Raw genomic sequence first — 19,182 nt, 5'->3', positions numbered from 1 at the left:
AAGAGAAGCCAATATTTAAGGGTGAGCTTTCTTTTAGAAATTATTCATTTTTGTGTTTGGCTTTGCTTTATCATTTACTCAAATTAGTTCTCAAAGATTTTTAATAAGTAAATAATATTTTAAATTGTTTCAGTAATTTCTAAGACTCAGCCCATTATCTTTCAACTCTGCATTCTGAAGTGGCAGTCAAAGCCAGTGCCCTAAGTGCTGACTGCTTTTGCTTTAAGCACCAACGTTCATCTTTCTTTCTTTCTCTTATCCTCAGACGGAAATTCATCTACTCTGGTAATTCTGAAAACTGGAGATTTTAAAGCATGATCAGGCCTCGAGATTTTTTTTAAATGTTTAAAAATAGCAAATACTAAACCTAGAAGAAACCTTAGGGACCATCTCACTTCTGATATAACTGAGACCCCAAAGGTCTTGCCCAAATCATAACTAATAAACGACAGCCCTAAAACAGAATCCAGATTTCCTTTATCTCGAGTTAGTGTTCTCTTTCACCATATTACTTGATCTTTGTATATTTTTATCCATTTCAGATACAGATTATATAACTCAGCAATATACCCAAAGTAAGATTCAGGGCATTTCTTTGTTCCATTAGTCATCACTATCTTTTTTCATTGGTTGGAAGATCAGGGACAGGAAACAGGAAACTCCTGCTTGGCCTCCCCACCGCATGGATTAAATGGTTGCAGGGGCTGCCTGGTGCCTTGCCCATGAAGCTTGACTGTTCATGCTTAGAAGGAGGAGCATCGTGAACATTAAGAAGCCAGGTACAAAGACCCTTCTCTTTATAAAGATTGAATTTTCTCTTTTTTGTTTTCATTAGCTTAAGGATATAGAACAATTTCAAGGTGGCAAAAGCCTAAATTCCACACACCACCAAAACTATTCTGCTCATCTTTTCCAACTATTCCGTTGAGATGTGTCAGGAGCTTAGAGGATGTTTTATCCTCTTGCACCAACTGACCTTACACATTTACTTATAAGGTATGTTTCTTCCAAAAAGTTCCAGAAGTTTCATATATACTCTCTCATATGCTCCCCCAACCTGGGGGAAGCATTTCATTTTTATTTTTTTGCCATAGCCAAAGTTTCCCTGTTGTTTCCAGGGTTTCTTTCCAGAGTTTGATGCTTAAAGTTTAGACTCTCTGGAAGTCACAAACATTCCCAAATGAAGTCTCAACCAGTACTGCCAACAAAGCCAACTTATTCATTCAACAATTACTTATTGAGCATCTCCTGTGTGCCTGGCACTATTCCAGACACTAGGGATTCAAGAGTGAACAAAACAGACTAAATCTCCATCCTCATGGAGCTTACATACAAAATAAAAGTACTTTTTTTTTTTTTTTTAGACGGAGTCTCGCTCTGTCGCCCAGGCTGGAGTGCATTGGCACAATCTCGGCTCACTACAATCTCCGCCTCCTGGGTTCATGCCATTCTCCTGCCTCAGCCTCCCGAGTAGCTGGGACTACAGGTGCCCGCCACCACGCCCGGCTAATTTTTTTGTATTTTTAGTAGAGACGGGGTTTCACTGTGTTAGCCAGGATGGTCTTGATCTCCTGACCTCGTGATCCGCCCGCCTCGGCCTCCCAAAGTGCTGGGATTACAGGCATAAGCCACCGCGCCCGGCCATAAAAGTACTTTTAAGTCCTTTTAAAAGTAAAGTCCTTCTGGGACTTTAATGGACTGTCTGGTAATGGATGTTCTGGTAATGACCTGTTCCCTTACTCACTGAATTCAGAACCATAAACACATTCTAATCTAATAAAAGATTTTAAAAAATTACAATCTCAACTACTCAGAATAATATCCACAGTTTTGAATTTATCGAGTAATAAAGAGTCCATTTGCTATAAACCTGCATGGATTGCACTAGAAGACAAGAGACTTAGATTCTAATCTTGACTCTTCTACCAACAGATTGCATGACCTTGAACAAATAACATACTCTCTCTGAACCTTACTTTTGTTCTCCAAAGATGTAAGGCAAGAAGATTTCTCATGTCATCTCTTGGTCTGTAATCATAGGATTGATTAACCTCACCTAAGATGGCTGGTGTAATACTAAGATTTACTGCCAAGGTCAAAAGAGGAGGAATACTTCTGTATCAATTGCCTTTATTTATCAGGTGGGGTTGAGGAAAAACAGCACAAGGCAACATACACCTCCTAGGAAAATGTAGTATCTCCCTGTGCAATAATCTGCAAAATCAACCAGCTCCACACCTATGTGTTCAACAGTAGGCCAGACACTTTGTGGATGGTAGACATATTACATATTAAAAGATCCCTGATCTTAACGAATTTCCAAAGAAAGCACATGATAATAGATGATTTAAAACAAAAGTGTATTATAGAAGTTCTAAGTTCACAAGAGAAGAAATACCAAGGAGGCCTAGATTAGTAACCTCTGAGGAAGGGTAGACTATCCCCTGGATCTCCCTATAACAACCATCATCACAATAATAATAGCAGCTAACATTCATTGAGCACTTGATATATATCATATATAAATGAAGTGCTTTTGTAAGCTACGTAACCCTAGAAATAAACACTACTATTGTGTCTTTTTAACCGATGGGGATCATGAGACTTAGAGGGAAACCTAACGTACCTAATAGTAAATGCAAACAATCTGACCCCAGAGTATTCCACACCACCTAATGGTCATGGGCTGCTTGCCTCGCCCTCGAGATAAAGGTACAAGCCACAGTATCTGGCACACAGTTTAATGTTCCATGAATGTTACTTAATGCCCTTCTCTATCCATCCCCCACTACCATTCACCCTCAACCCTCATCTCACATACATACCTCATCTTTTCCAATTCTAAACATTCTTCAAAATTCAGTTGAAGGTCCACACTACCTTCTTAGACCAATCAAACTTCTTTCTCCTTATTTCTAGCACTTACTTCTCAAAGCCTTCCAGGTGATCATGCACTGTCTTGTGATGTCACTGGCATGATTTAATGTTTTATGACATTAATGTTTCTTATGTCTTATGATATTAAGATGAACCTATATTATTATTCATCTTTTGCACTATTGAGCTTCTCATATAATTGTGTCAGTTAACTCCAAAATCCTTTGTGTTGTTCCTGGAGTCTTAGTAAAAAAAGGCATGAGGAAGCATTCACCAATGCAAGAGTTTGACTGTGAAGTTTTCATTTTTAGAAAAATGATCCAAGTCAGTCAAGCAAATGCAGCTAGCATGTCAAAGTGTGATTCTACCCTATTTAGAGAATATGTAGATATAGGCTCTTTCTGTTTGTGCCTAATTTTAGACATAAAGGTAATCTATGCATGTTTATAATACTTTATCTCATGCATATTCACTGAACTGAATTTATCTTCTTCTGAACTACTGAGAATACTATCTCTTCTTTGAAAATGAAAAACCTGGCCAGGCATGGTGGCTCACATCTGTAATCCCAGCACTTTGGGAGGCTGAGGCAGGTGGATCACCTGAAGTCAGGAGTTCAAGATCAGCCCGGTCAACTTAGTGAAACCCTGTCTCTACTAAAAATACAAAAAAATTCACCAGGCATGGTGGTACGTGCCTGTAATCCCAGTTACTCAGGAAGCTGAGGCAGGAGAATAGCTTGAACCAAGGAGGCAGAGGTTGCAGTGAGCCAAGATCACGCCACTGCACTCCAGCCTGGGCAACGGAGCGAGACACCATCTCAAAAAAAAAAGAAGAAGAAGAAAATGAAAAAGCTAACTCTTACAAAAACAAAAGGCAGCTTCGGTTCACAGATTTATTTTAATCTTATAAATTTATTATAAAATACTATATACATAGGGAAGAGTTAATGGAATATATATGTACAGTTTAAATAATAATAAAAGGTACATTCTGTACCCACTATCTACCTTAACAAATAAAACACGAAGTAGCATTAGTAAATCTTTTTACGTCACCTAAATTTTAGTCTAAAGTAAATTAAGCCTCATACGGTAATACAACTTCAAGATAATAAAGGGTTTTTAAAGACTGAAAAGAGCCACCAAGTATTAAGAGATTATATATTGAGATTAGGAGGAGATTAGATAAATCTATTTCTAATAATGGTATCAAACACTATATATAAAAGACTTTTAAGTGGGAACTAATTTTTTTTCATTAAAGCATTGTTATGTAATGCAAACTTATGGCCTAAATTTTCTCGAATAGTTACAATTTTAGATATTCTATTTCCATAAACCAATGACTTTCTGGAAATTACCATATTTTGTTATTTAGGCTAATCTACATCTTCCAATCGACTTCTCCTACATGGAAATAACATAAAAATTCTCTGTGGGGCTATGTGACCTAAATGTTAGTTTGAGGAAATAAATCATCATAGATATAGCGTAAAAAAAGTATCAGGTCACAAGTTTAGGAGATCCTAACTCTAATCTCTATTGAGTTATTGGCTCTATAAGAGCCAAATCATGAATGAAATCCTATTCACGACTGCCACAAAAAGAATAAAATACCTAGGAAGACAACTAATGGGAAGTGAAGGGCCTCTTCAAGGAGAACTCCAAACCACTGCTCAAAGAAATCAGAGAGGACACAAACGAATGGAAAAATATTCCATTTTCATGGATAGGAAGAATCAATATGTAAAAATGGCCATACTGCCCAAAGCAATTTATAGATTCAATGCTATTCCCATTAAACTACCATTGACATTCTTCACAAAATTAGAAAAAAAAATTTAAAAATTCATATGAAACCCAAAAAGAGCCCAAATACCAAAGACAATCCTAAGCAAGAAGAATAAAGCTGGAGGCATCACACTACCCAACTTCAAATTACACTACAAGGCTACAGTAACCAAAACAGCACAGTACTGATACAAGAACAGACACATATACCAATGGAACGGAATAGAGAAACTGCTGGCGAGGTTGTGGAGAAAAAAAGAATGCTTTTACACTGTTAGTGGAAGTGTAAATTGTTCAACCACTGTGGAAGACAGTGTAGCAATTCTTCAAAGACCTAGAGGCAGAAATACCATTTGACCCAGCAATCCCATTACTGGGTATATACCCAAAGGAATATAAATCATTCTATTATAAAGATACATGCACATGTATATTCATTGCAGCACTATTCACAATAGCACAGACATGGAATCAACCTAAATGCCCATCAATAATAGACTTGATAAAGAAAAGGTAGTACATATACACCATTGAATACTATGCAGCCATAAAAAGGAACAAGATCATGTCCTTTGCAGGGACATTGATGGAGCTGGAAGCCATTATCCTCAGCGAACTAATGCAGGAACAGAAAACCAAATATCATATGTTCTCACTTATAAGTGGGAGCTGAATGATGAGAACACATGGACACATCGAGGGTAACAACACACACTAGGGCCTGTTGGAGAATGAGGGGTGGGAGGAGAGAGAGCATCAGGAAGAATAGCTAATCGATGCTGAGCCTAATACCTAGGTGATGGAATGATCTGTGTAGCAAACCACCATGGCACATGTTTACCTATGTAACAAACCTACACATCTTGCACATGTACCCCAGAACTTAAAATAAAACTTGGAAATAAAAAAAAGAAAATATATTCGAAAAAAAGAATTTTTGAGGAAAATATAAATGATGGAAGTTTATTCTGGAGAGACAGAAAAACTGAATGAACCAGTCACTTTAAAAGATATTGAGAAAGTTTTATTAACCCTTTAGGAAAGCTCTTGGTTCAGAATTGTGCCATCTAATAAAAATATAATGCCTATCAGAAAAGAGAACAGCAAATATATAATTTTAAATTTTCTAATGGTAACACTAAAATTACAAAAAGGAACAGGTAAAATTAATTTTAATAATATGTTTTAACACAACATATATAAAAGATTATCATTTCAACGTGCAATCAATATAAAAATTCATTTTGCAGCCAGGCATAGTGGCTCATGCCTGTAATCCCAGCACTTTGGGAGACTGAGACAGGAAGATCACTTGAGGTCAGGAGTTTGAGACCAGCCTGGCCAACATGGTGAAACCCCTTCTCTACAAAAAACACACACACAAAAAAAAAAAATTAGCTGCGTGTGGTGGCACACCTGTAATCCCAGCTACTCAGGATGCTAAGGCAGGAGAATCGCTTGAACCCAGGAGGCAGAGGTTGCAGTGGGCAGAGATCGCATCACTGCACTTCAGATTGGGCAACAGAGCAAGACTCCATCTCAAAAATAAGAATAATAATAATAATTTTACCTTTTTTGGTACTTAGTCTTTAAAACTGTGTTTTGCATTAAAACATTGGAATTTAGTTGCTAAATTTTCATTCAAAATACTTCATGGATTTCAATTGTATGCAATTTATAAAAAGTAGATTCATATACCTAGACTGTTCCAAACACACTTAGAAGTTTTCCTAAACTGAAAAGAATATTTAAATGTAAATTTAATTTAATGAAAATAAAATTTTAAATTAAAAAATTATTGGCTCTGAGGTGAGCTCTAAACTTTCAATTAGCTAACACAGCAACACAACCAATATTAAGACTAATAGTGTCTATGACAAAAAATTAAATTAGTATCATGGGAGAAGGTCAATTATTCCTGGTACTAACAATTGAAATACATTTCTCTAGTAAATCATCATGGAGATAATAGGAACACTGACAACATCTGCTAGGGTCCAAATGCTGATGTCCCCCCAGAATTCACATGTTGAAACCTAATATTCAAATGTGATAGCATTAAGAACTGGGGCCTTTGGGAAGTGATTAAGTCATGAGGGCTCCAATCTCATGAATGGGATTAGTATCCTTATAAAAGAGACTTGAGGGAATTCCCTTGCCCCTTCTACCATGTGAGGACACAGCAACAAGGCACCATTTATGAAGGAGACAGCTCTCACCAAATACTAAATCTGCTGGTGCCTTGGTCTTGGACTTCTCAGCCTCCAGAACTGTGAGCAATAAATTTCTATTGTTTACAAATTACCCAGTAAGGTATTTTAAAGGGTATCATAGCAAGCCTGAACAGACTAAGATAACATCCTTCCTTACAGTAAGCATAGCAATGTGTTTCCATATATTTTTTACTATAACAAATATTCTGAAGACTTCAGACCAAAACACAAATTCACAGATACTAATTTATGCCCTCTGAAATAATGTTTTTGAGAAATGACTGAATACCTCCTCTGGGCACAAGTGCTATAACTCTATAAAGGTAAACACCTGGATTTCTAAAATGGAGAATGCTAAAGTAGTTCCATCCTGAGTTAAGAATTCAGTTGTTCTGGGCAGGGCATGGTGGCTCACACCTATAATCCCAGCATTTTGGGAGGCTGAGGCAGCAGATCATTTGAGGTCAGGAATTCAAGACCAGCCTGACCAACATGGTGAAACCCCGTCTCTACTAAAAATACAAAAATTAGCCAGACATGGTGGTGCAGCCTGTAGTCCTAGCTACTCAGGAGGCTAACGTGGGAAGATCGCTTGAACCCGGAAGGTAGAGGTTACAGTGTGCCATGATTATACCACTGCACTCCAGCCTGGGCAACAAAGTGAGACTCCATCTAAAAAGAAAAAGAAAAATAAAATAAAATAATCCAGATGTTCTGGATTAACCTGTCTGTAACCAACACCTGCTGCTAGTCCGAATATAAATACAATACACTGGAACTAAATTGTATTAAAACCCAATGAGATTTAGAACAAATCTATTTTTTCTCTTTCTTGCAGGTGCTCAGGGAAGTAAGGAAAAGTTTTATCTCTGGAATTGTGGTTGAAATGTGCTACAGAAATTTCAGAGTAAGTGCAGAATCTCATGTGGATGTGCATTTGTTGTGTGTGAATATAGTGAAAGTTCCACTTTAAAAAATACCAAAAAAAAAAAAAACCTAAGACTTTGCAGAGAAACCAAATTTGAAGTGATTATTTGCTTTATAGGTTATTTCTTCTAGACAACGTGTTTCATAACACTCCCTGATTACCAGACTGAGACAAAAGAAATTTAAAGTGAAACTATTAGGAACCATAATCCACTAACAATTGGTTAAAAAGGCAAAAAAGTATTAAAATTATTATGCAAATGTAGAGAAATTTAAGGATTATAGGTAAAAATGTGTGTTACATTCAAATGTGTATACAGTGAGGCATTTCTATCAAAGTCGCCTCTAATCTTTCTTTCACTTGATGGTGTTTGGTTTTGTTTCCCCCACAGGATAAAGAAGAAAACCACTAGAGTTTCTCTGACCATCAGCTCCCCAACGAATGAAACCTCCAACAACAGATCAAGTTACTCTACCTTAGTTCAACCACTGTATATTAATCCCTAGAGGGTAAGTTCAGTTTTAAGCCTTCTGAGAGGGTCCTAGTAATGGAGACATAGGCCCAAGAAAAAGGAGTCAATGCAATTTTCTTAAGAAGTATACATGAAGAAAGCCTCTAGCTGCATGACCTCAAAAGAACAAGAAAGAAATCCATAGGTTTCAGAAATAACTCCATGGTAGCTCTATGGCTTGGCCCTTTGTTTGTGTGCCAGATGATAAGGGACAGTTGGTTTCTAGGAACTTGTTCCCATAAGAGAGTATTCCAACTATCCAAGGAATGAATTCCCTTTTAATTTAAAAAAAGCAGGGGAGGGAGATGTTTTGAAAACCTAAAAGATCCAAGAAAAGCAATTGTATGGAGGAAGAAAAAAATTTAGTAAAATTTAAAAGTTTTTTTAAATGTTTAATATATAGTATCTAAATACTTGCCAATATGCATTTCCCAAATATAATTGCCCAGTGTTGTATTTCTCCATCTCAGCTAATGGAATGCTGAAGGATAAAGAAGAAAGTGTAGCACACTGGAGCAAACACCCAAACTGACACTGAAATTAGAAGCATCATGCTTTTCATAAAGGAAACTTAAGGTGTGGTCAGTAGCAGCTAGAACTGAGCCTGTTAGTTTTTGGCAACCATGGACCTGAGTTTCAGGGCTTTGACAGTATGAGTGACAGCATCATGTTCTCTTTTATTCCTTAAACCAGATGCAGAGTCCCTGCAGCAGCCTGTCAGGATCCACTTGTGTAGTACCCTCTGTGTTTACCAAGGTAACCTCTCCATACTGCATGATGGAGTTTAGATTTTATAAATAAGTTGTAGATATTAGTGAAGCGGTGAGAAGAAAAAAGGGGGAAATCAGAAAGGATTTCAGAGATTATTATCACGTTATATATGAGAAAAAATGAGGCTGAAAAGGGGTGAAATGATTTGCTCAGTGTCACAGAGCCATTCATGGTTTACCCTGTGCTCTTTAGACTTCTGCCCTGTGGCAGTCCTCCAGCTCTGGAGGGCAATGCTTAGACTGTCCCCTCCAAGGAGACTGCTTTGCCTGACCTCAAAATATAGTCAAATTCTCTTAACTAGCCATAAAATGCCGTTCTGAAGAAGTCAACAAGCTAAGTAGTAACTAAGTCCTGATTAGGTCACAGCCAGGAATCACTATCTTCCCTCTCACCCACTGGAAATAGCACAATTCAATCACCCAGGTCAAACCAAAACTAGGGCTGAGCCTTCTCTGGGCTCTCTGTCTCCCAATTACCAAACCTGGCAGAATTGGAATCAATGCCCATTGCTGGCTCAAAGTATGAAATGCAGGGCAGGGATTTAATCTGTACCAGATACAGGATGGGAGACAAACAAAACAATGTCATTAAGAGTAAGTGACATTGCTATTGACTCTGGAAGCTTGCTTTCAACAGATGCTGTCAGATACATGTCTGTTATTTCTACAAGTCTCTCCTACTGCATTCCTTCCCTATAAGATGCCCTGAGACCTCTGGGCATCAAGCCTGAGGGTTAGGCTGGTCCTTAGTCTCACCTGTAGAAAGACCTCAGATTCCCGCTCTCTGGTCTCACAGTCAAGTTATAATCTGAAATATCATTCTAGATTCCAGGGTACTCTGGGGTTGCAGGTAGAGGGAGGAGAAAGATCAGGATTTAAGGGGTAAATTTAACATAAATGCCATCCATTCATTTATACATTGTGATACTAAACTAGCTATAAACACTTTTTATATATCTGTATAACTCTTATTCCTTACAGGAAGTTTTCAGACCTTTGTGAAATGAACCTCAAAATCCCACACATTTTGCTAGCCCTATTTCATAGACAAAGAACCTGAGCTCCAGAGAGGTTAATAGTCTTTTCCAAGTTCCTATAACCAGCTTCAATCAGCCAGTGGCAGAGTTAACATTTTGGCCCAAGTTCCCTAATTCAGGGCTCTTAACAAATTACAATACAGTACTCACCTCGTTATCCAGTTTCACTTTCTGTGGTTTCAATAACCCACGGTCAACTGCGGTCTGAAAATAGATGAGTAGAGTATAATAAGATATTTTAAGAGAAAGAGAGAGAGAGAGAACACATTCACATAACTCTTATTACAGCATCCTGGTATAATTGTTCTATTTTATTAGTTATTGTTGTTAATCTCTGTGACTAATTTATAAATTCAACTTTATCATAGGTGTGTATGTACAGGAAAAACACAGTGTACATAGGTTTCAGTACATCCACGGTCTCAGGCATCCACTGGGGGTCTTGGAATGTGTCCCCCGCAGATAAGGGGTGATTACTGTACTGCCCATGCTACTGTGACCAATAATAAAGACTAAATCTGTGACTAGATATGTACTCAACAGAACAGTCAAATATAACAGAAAGAGTGTTCAACCAATCTGTTTTTTAATTTGAATAAAATGGCTCTTGGTGAAGTGAAATAATAACTTTCTCATTAAATATAGTTCTGTGAAGACAAAAATAATTTACACCTGACTGTAAAGCACACTACAAAGCCCAACAGAATGCCCAACAGCTCCTTAAGATACAGTCAGCTGTCAATAATTATGATTTAAAAAAAAGATGCATTCTTACTGCAAATGGCACTTCAAATCATTGTAGATGGTGTAACAGTTTCTTCCATCCTCTGAACTCTGTGTTTGTACTTCAGCATCTTCAAGACATCTCTACAACCAGAGGTCAGTCGGTCATGTTTGAATGCAGAATCCAGACCACAGCCACAGCTCAAGTTCACTGGTACAGAGAGAACGTGCAGATGGCCAACTCAGATGACTTTCGGATTCTGAGGAAAAGTATCATGATAAGCCTTTCAATTGTTTTTAATTCCAGTTAACCTTGAAGTCTACTTCCTGTTTTAAAGTTTAATTGCTAATTTTTTAAAGGCTTAAAGATTTGTGCTGTTAAACAATTATTATTTCAAATCAAAATGATTTCTCAACAATAACCAACAAAGAAAACTGTTTTGATGAAAGAGTAATTTTCATAGCTGTGAAAAGATTGGTTTATTGTCATAAATTAATCTTATTTTCATAATGAGATCTTGACATATAAACAAAAAGAAATATGAGAATAAACATATTAAAGGGTAAAACATGAAAAACTGATGCATAACTTTTTACTTTATTGGGTAATTTTCCTACAAGATAATTAATTTGGAGAAAGGTAGTAAGTATAATGATCTATCTCATGCTAAACAATAAGTTTATACTTTATAAATGATTTCTCATTTAATCCTCACATAAACATTTTGAAATATGTGTTATTATCCTCATTGTTAAATAACTGAAATTAGAAATACAAAAAAATCTTGCTCAAGGACACAAGGCTAGTAAATGCTGTAGCCAGTGTTCAAATCCAAGATAGTTCTTATGCCAAATGAAGAAAATATACTCATTTAAATATTAATTCAAAATAACTAAATATTTACACATCATATATAGGAAAAAAATCTTTTTATTACACAAAGGATATTTCTGTTAAAATAACATTTATTGCATTGTTGAAAATAAAGTAATACAAATTTATAATAAACCTGGAAAATACACAACATGAAGAAAAAAATTAAAAATAGAGAAAACCATTATTAACCTTTCATGTATTTTTCTACAGTAATACTACAGTATTTTTATAATGTAATATTCCATTTTATTTTAATCAGAGAAATTAGGGAAAAATGATTCTCTTCTGTGAAAAAGGCCATCTCAGTATTAGTGTGTTCAACAGTGGTTCATATTCAGAGAAGATATATTCATCTGGTCTAATCTTCACGTTAGGGATGAAGAAAGTCTGGGTAAGTAAAATAATTTTTACAAGGTCACAGAGCAATTTAGTGATAGAAGCAGAACCAAAATCAAGTCCTTGTACCCTGCCACTTATTCATTCCTTTATGCACCTTTTCTGAGTTTCTGAAGAATTTACTTACTGTCTGTGACTCCAGATTAGTCAATTTTGTATTTGTTTCCAGGTATTTCTCATATACGTATGGCCCCTTCTCCCAACTAAATTAATTATCATCACTTAAATTCTCTCTCTTTTTTCTTGTTTTATCTTTCAGAAGTTTATCATCCATTTCTGGTAAGTATAATTTCTTAAAATCTTGATAATTGATTAAATCAACATTTGCATTCAGAAGACATTGTCCCCTAAGTCACTCTTGCCTTCATGAGCTCTTTTGAGGCTCCCCTACACCAACTCTTGAACTGACACAACAGAAGAAACAAGATAGCTGGGATTTATCAGTGTTTTTATTCATATATTTATTCATTCAACATAGGTTTACTGAGTACAGACTAATGGTTAGTCTCTATTCTTGCTATTAAGGAGACAGCAACGAACCAGACTGACAAGGTCCCTGCTCTCAAAGAATATGCATTCTTCCTGTAATCCCACTTGGTTTAGGATTTGTGACTCATGAACTTTATACAGAAGCAGTAAGGAGATGTCCTGACATCGAAAATCCAAACTACTAACTGTCCAAGAAGTAGGCGTGGTGACCATCACACTGGCCATCTCTGTATTAACATGAGGTCTAAGCCGGATGGTAGTGATAATTTCTAGTTCAGTTCAGAATATGTTTCTATAGGACTAACGCTACAGAAATCTAGAAATCAAGGAATAAAATGTAATCCCTGCTTTCAAGGATTTTATAGTCTAGTAGAGAAAACAGACACGTCTAAGAGGCAGTTGATAAGAACCATGATGGGATTGTTTTAGATTTTTTTTAATTTTATTGATATATATTAGATGTACATATTTTCAAGGTATATGTGATAATACATTCATATAACCAAATCAGGGTAAATGAGATATGCATCACCTAAATTACTTTTCTTTACACTAGAAACATTCAAATTATTCTCTTCTAGCTATTTTGAAATGTACAATTAATGGGGTTTTTTGTTTTGTTTTTTTGAGATGGAGGCTGTCTCTGTCGCCCAGTCTGGAGTGCAATGGCACGATCTCAGCTCACTACAATCTCCGCCTCCTGGGTTCAAACGATTCTCCTGCCTCAGCCTCCTGATTAGCTGAGATTACAGGTGCCCACCACCACACCTGGCTAATTTTTGTAATTTTTTAGTAGAGACGAGGTTTCGTCATGCTGGCCAGGCTGGTCTCAAACTCCTGACCTCAGGTGATCTGCTGCCTTAGCCTCCCAAAGTGCTGGGATTACAGGCGTGAGCCACCGCGCCCAGCCAATGGGGTTGTATTTTTAAGATTTATCTTTATGAGCCCACTGAGAAGAGAAAATACCTAATCAGATGGATTTTTTTTTTAATCTCAGGAATAATCTATTTATTCCTAGTACCTACTCTCCCCAGCATCCTCCCACACTGTATGTTTGTTAACTTGGGGCACCCAAATACGCTAATCAAGTTGAATTTCTTCTCTTTCCACAGGAAGTCTGCACCTTGGTTATCACAGAAGCATTTCCTGAAGACTCTGGGAAGCTCAAGTGTATTGCAGAAAATGAGGCTGGCACTGCAGCTTCTGCCACAAAACTCTTAGTTTCCCCAGGTAATAACTCTTCAAAATCTCTTTGCTACAATTCAGCCCTGAGCCAAAAGGAAGAGTCTTTGTTTCCATCTGAACTCATGATTAATTATACTTTTCAGAAAGAAAGTAGTAGAGAAATCAGAGCATCCTCCCAAGTTATCCATGAGCAAATTTTCTCCAAAACTGGCCTCCTCTCTCTGGAGCACCAAAAGCTACACAAAGGACACAAATCCAAACAATACTCCCATAAACTTTACACCAATTACTCCTGAACCAGCCAGTCATAATGAACATGAGATCCAGTTTCCAAAGAAGGATTTCTGTACCATCAGTGGAAATACTTTTGAGCCACAAGCACAATAGTAAAGGGAGAGAGACCCAACATTCATTCATTCAATAAATATTCCTGGTTCTATAGATGGATCATGACAAAGCTCCAGTCCTCAGGGAGTTTGCATTCTGACATGAGTCACTTTGTGTCGGTCCTCCCTTGCCCTTCGGTATGTATTTCACCGTGGCTGAAATATTAAGCCCTGTACTTAGATTCACATTTAAGGGTTTATTACACAGACTCATTGAAAAAAAAAATCAGGGCAGGCACGGTGACTCACGCCTGTAATCTTAGAACTTTGGGAGGCCAAGGCAGGTGGATTACCTGAGGTCAGGAGTTCAAGACCAGCCTGGCCAACATGGTGAAACCTCGTCTTTACTAAAAATAAAAAATAAAAAAATTAGTTGGGCATGGTGATGTGCACCTGTAGTCCCAGCTATTTAGGAGACTGAGGCACCAGAATTGCTTGAACCAGAAGGTGCAGGTTGCAGTGAGCCAAGATCATGACACTGCACTCCAGCCTGAGTGACAGAGCGAGACTCTGTCTCCAAAAAAAAAAAAAAAACAAAAAGGAAGGCCGGGCGCGGTGGCTCATGCTTGTAATCCCAGCACTTTGGGAGGCCGAGGAGGGTGGATCACGAGGTCAGGAGATCGAGACCACAGTGAAACCCTGTCTCTACTAAAAATACAAAAAATTAGCCGGGCGTGGTGGCGGGCGCCTGTAGTCCCAGCTACTCGGAGAGGCTGAGGCAGGAGAATGGCGTGACCCCGGGAGGCGGAGCTTGCAGTGAGCCGAGATCGCGCCACTGCACTCCAGCCTGGGTGCCTGGGTGACAGAGCGAGACTCCGTCTCAAAAAAAAAAAAAAAGGAAAAGAAAAATCAATGCTGAAATAACACAAGATTTTTAAGAAGTGGAATCTCTTCCCAAAATAGAATTCAGTGTCCTATCTCAACATAAAAATGTAAAACATTTTGTGATACAGGTTTCTTCTTTATCCATGAAGAAAAACAGACCTTAGAATAAAAACAGAACTGTCCTTATGTTTGGAAAACAAATGTAGAAATGTAAAGATAATTCAGTTAAGTGAATTTTCCCACCAGGTTATGTTTAAAACAACACAATCCATCACCATTTGCTACTTCTCCAACCCCCAACACAAACCTCAAATCAAAATATTGTTTAAAAAATAACCTAGGGGCTTGGCGTGGTGACTCATGCTTATAATCCCAGCACTTTGGGAGGCCGAGGCGGGCAGATCACCTGAGGTCAGGAGTTCAAGACCAGCCTGACCGACATGGTGAAACCCCGTTTCTACTAAAAATACAAAAATTATCTGGGCGTGGTGGCACATACCTGTAATCCCAGCTACTTGGGAGGCTAAGGGACGAGAATCGCTTGAACCCAAGAGGCAGAGGTTGCAGGGAGCCAAGATCACACTACTGCACTCCAGCCTGGGTGACAGAGTGTGCTAGGCTTGCCTTGGGAAGATGGCCAATACTGATTATCTATATTTTTTCTACGTACCTGTGTTTAATAGAGAGCCTTTGGGAGGCTGAGGCGGGCGGATCACGAGGTCAGAAGTTTGAGAACAGCCTGACCAACATGGTGAAATCCTGTCTGTACTAAAAATACAAAAATTAGCCAAGCTGAGTGTGGTGGCATATGCCTGTAATCCCAGCTATTCAGGAGGCTGAGGCAGGAGAATCACTTGAACCTGGGAGGCGGAGGCTGCAGTGAGCTGAGATCACGCCACTGCACTCCAACCTGGGCAACAGAGCAAGACACTGCCTCAAACACACACAAACACACACACACACACACACACACACACACATAGTGAGCCTAGGTCAGGCACAGTGGCTTACACCCATAATCCCAGCACTTTGGGAGCCTGAGGTGGGCGGATTGCTTGAGCCCAGAAGTTCTAGACCAGCCTGGGCAACATAGTGAGGCCCCATCTCTACAAAAATATGCAAAAATTAGCTGGGTGTGGTGGCTCATGTCTGTAGTCTCAGCTACGTGGGATGCTGAAGTGGGAGGATGGCTTGAGCTGGGGAGGTCAGGGCTGCAGCGGGCTGTGATCTCGCCACTGCACTCCAGCCTGGAGGGCAAAGCAAGACCCTGTCTTTAAAAAAAAAAAAAAAGAAAAGAAAGAAAGAAAAGAAAAGTGAGCCTTTAAAGCTTTAAAAGGCACGGTGGCTCACACATGTAATCCCAACACTTTGGGAGGCTGTGGCAGGAGGATCACTTGAGCATAGGAGTTTGAGGCTGCAACAGATATGATCATGCCACTGCACTTCAACCTGGGAGACTAAGTGGGACCCCATCTCAAAAATAAAAATAAGCAAGTAAATAAAACTTTAAAAGACCTTGAATTTATAAGTTAGTAGCTTTCATAACAGATGACCATCTTCGTTAGTAAAATCACCTGTGGAGAAAACTATTGGGTAAATATCCCATAAAAGTTAACAAGTTTTTATTGAGTGTCTACTATGAGCCACATTGTGTTAGGCAAGATAAATAAGTAGTAAACAGTCCCTCCCTCAGAAACATTTTAATCTAGTTAAGGAGATAAACCCACAGAATGCCCATTATATGACTTCCCATTTCATTTGAGTCTCTCATCAATCGTCTGATTTAGGTTGGTAAACCTTGTACTACTTTTTTTTTTTTTTTTTTTTTTTGTGAGTCTGGGTCACAGGTCTTGCTGTGTCACCCAGGCTGAGAACAGTGCAGTGGTGTGCAGTGGTGTGATCAGGGTTCACTGAAGCCTCAAACTCCTGGGCTCAAGCGATTTTCCCACCTCAGCCTCCCATGTAGCTGGGACTACAGAAATGCGCCAACATGCCTAGCCTCATTTTTCAATTAGTTATTAAAGCTCAAAGTTTAAGCAACTTGTTTAAGGCTACACAGCATGTATGTGGTGGAGTGGGCCCTCACACTCAGGTCTCCAAAAACAGATAACAAAAGGTAAATATGTCTAGAAAGTTGTAGAGCATTAGCCAAATTAATGTTATCATTTGTATTCTTTAACTCCAAACCCAATGGATTCCATTATTATTTCTTGCTAGAGAATAATATAAGATTGAGTCAAATGCAGACTGGATATTTCAAATTACAAATGCTACAATGGGATTCCCTTTCATTATATGTCTATGCAGAACTTTAGTAACCACAGTGAATTTGTGTGAACTAAAATAAAACTTTCTTCACTCCTTAGTTCTTCCATCCTCAATGTGACATTTTCCTTTTCAGTTGATATAGCAGAAATGAGTTTCATCATACACATCTGACCTCTGACTTTAGAAGAAGTTCACAGCACCATTTTTTTACAGTAGCATATATACCTTATATTTTTGAAAGACAAGAGCTATATATGAAGAGGTAAGAATGAGTGACAGTTAAATAGCTACCCTGTTTCTGAAACTGATGATAGACAAGGAATCCCTTAACATGTAACAGGAAAGGTTTCGGTGAGATAGTAGGAAGTTACTATATTTTGTAAGGCATTTGAACAATTTACTGAAGGCCCTTACTAATAATTTAGAAAAAGAAATGGAAAAGGTTGTCTTTGTGAGCAGGTTGTAGTAAAAGTTCACCCATCTGGCATTGTAGTAATTCCAGTCTTAAGGGTCTATGATTTTTCTCAAATAGGCAATTAAACCATTCAAATAGCCATATTTGTGAGGAAACAAACCACCATTCAAAAAAGCAAATCAAACATTAAAAGGCAGGAACAAACAGATTTACAGTAGATTATTAATACAGACTCCTGACTACTGAGAATGGTATCATAAAAGAGGACCTACTTACCTTTCCTAAATCATCCCTTGATCCCCCTATTACAGCAAAAACTTTAGCCTTGATGTACCATGGACGCTATCACATGTAACACACTGTAACCTGGGATGTATCTTACAAAGACCTAGAGAAGAGGCAAAGCTTGAAAGACAAAGACTAAGCAGAACTAAATTCTTCCTCAAGTGTAGTATGCTTAGAACCTGCTGTAGGAAAAATTGGGAATTTAGCAGGTTGTCCTCGATGTCTTCCCTACTTGGTTGGTGAGGTATACCTCAAACTTTTAGTACAGAGAGACCTCAAATCTATTATTTCGTTTTCCATGCCCTAATCAAACCCTGTTCTCCAGCAGAACCAAATGTCAGTCACGTATACCACATTTAAAATGCTTAGAATAGATAGGCTGGGCATGTGGTTTATGCCTATAATTCCAGTGCTTTGAGAAGCCGACGTGGGAGGATCGCTTGAGGCAAGGAGTTCGAGACCAGCTTGGGCAGCATAGCAAAACTCTGTCTGTACAAAAAAATTTTAAATTAATTGGGTATAGTGGTGCATGCCTATAGCCCTAGCTACTTGAAAGTCTGCAGAGGAAGGATCTCTTGAGCCCAGGAGTTTGAGGCTGCAGTAAGTTCTGATCATATCACTGCACTCCAGCCTGGGTGACAGGGTAAGACCCTGTCTCTAAAAAAAAAACTAATAATAAAATAAAATGCTTGAAGGAGTGTCTTACTCATAATAAGTGCTATATATTGGCTATTATTATTTTTATTCTATCACTTGCATTTACATCTTAAGTCTCTCTAATTTAGATGGAAAGGCTTTGTCTCTATTAATGGAATTTGAAATATCAGTGAACAGATGTTGAAGAATATTTTGGGAGACTCCTGAAATAAGACTTTGTAGGCAACCACCTACTCACCAAGTCTAGCATGCTTTTTCTACTAAGGGCTGCACGCCCAGGCAGAAATGATCAAGCTTTCTTTGAACACCAAAGAAAGGTACACCTACATGGCCAGCTGTGAAGGATTTTATATGGCTCATATGTGCTCAAACATCTATTTGCTGGACGCTAATGTACATGTTAATTCAATCAAGATTGGGATATCTACCCACGAGGGAGGGGAACTGAAGCCATCCCATGGAGGTAATTCTACTTCATTGGCCCGATCCTCATGTCACCCACCCTACTTTACCACATTTGCTGATTCGACATCTTATTCTTCTGCAA

General features: G+C 38.2%; 1 protein-coding gene across 1 annotated transcript in view; it reads right to left on the bottom strand.

The window, feature by feature from the left end:
• KLHL3 (kelch like family member 3) overlaps positions 1-19,182 on the bottom strand; it is a 273,160-nt gene that overhangs the window by 231,308 nt on the left and 22,670 nt on the right. The window contains exons 2-3 of the mRNA XM_030828726.1: positions 10,905-11,063; positions 10,280-10,333 (exon numbers count right to left, since the gene is read on the bottom strand). The gene's annotated coding sequence lies outside the window, so the exon portion shown is untranslated. The remainder of the gene's footprint in view (positions 1-10,279; positions 10,334-10,904; positions 11,064-19,182) is intronic.

Source organism: Nomascus leucogenys, chromosome 2 (assembly GCF_006542625.1).
Source record: "Nomascus leucogenys isolate Asia chromosome 2, Asia_NLE_v1, whole genome shotgun sequence".
In the NCBI taxonomy this organism is placed as follows: domain Eukaryota; kingdom Metazoa; phylum Chordata; class Mammalia; order Primates; family Hylobatidae; genus Nomascus; species Nomascus leucogenys.
The sequence above is the reverse complement of the archived record's forward strand: the minus strand, read 5'-3'. Positions and strand labels throughout refer to the sequence as shown.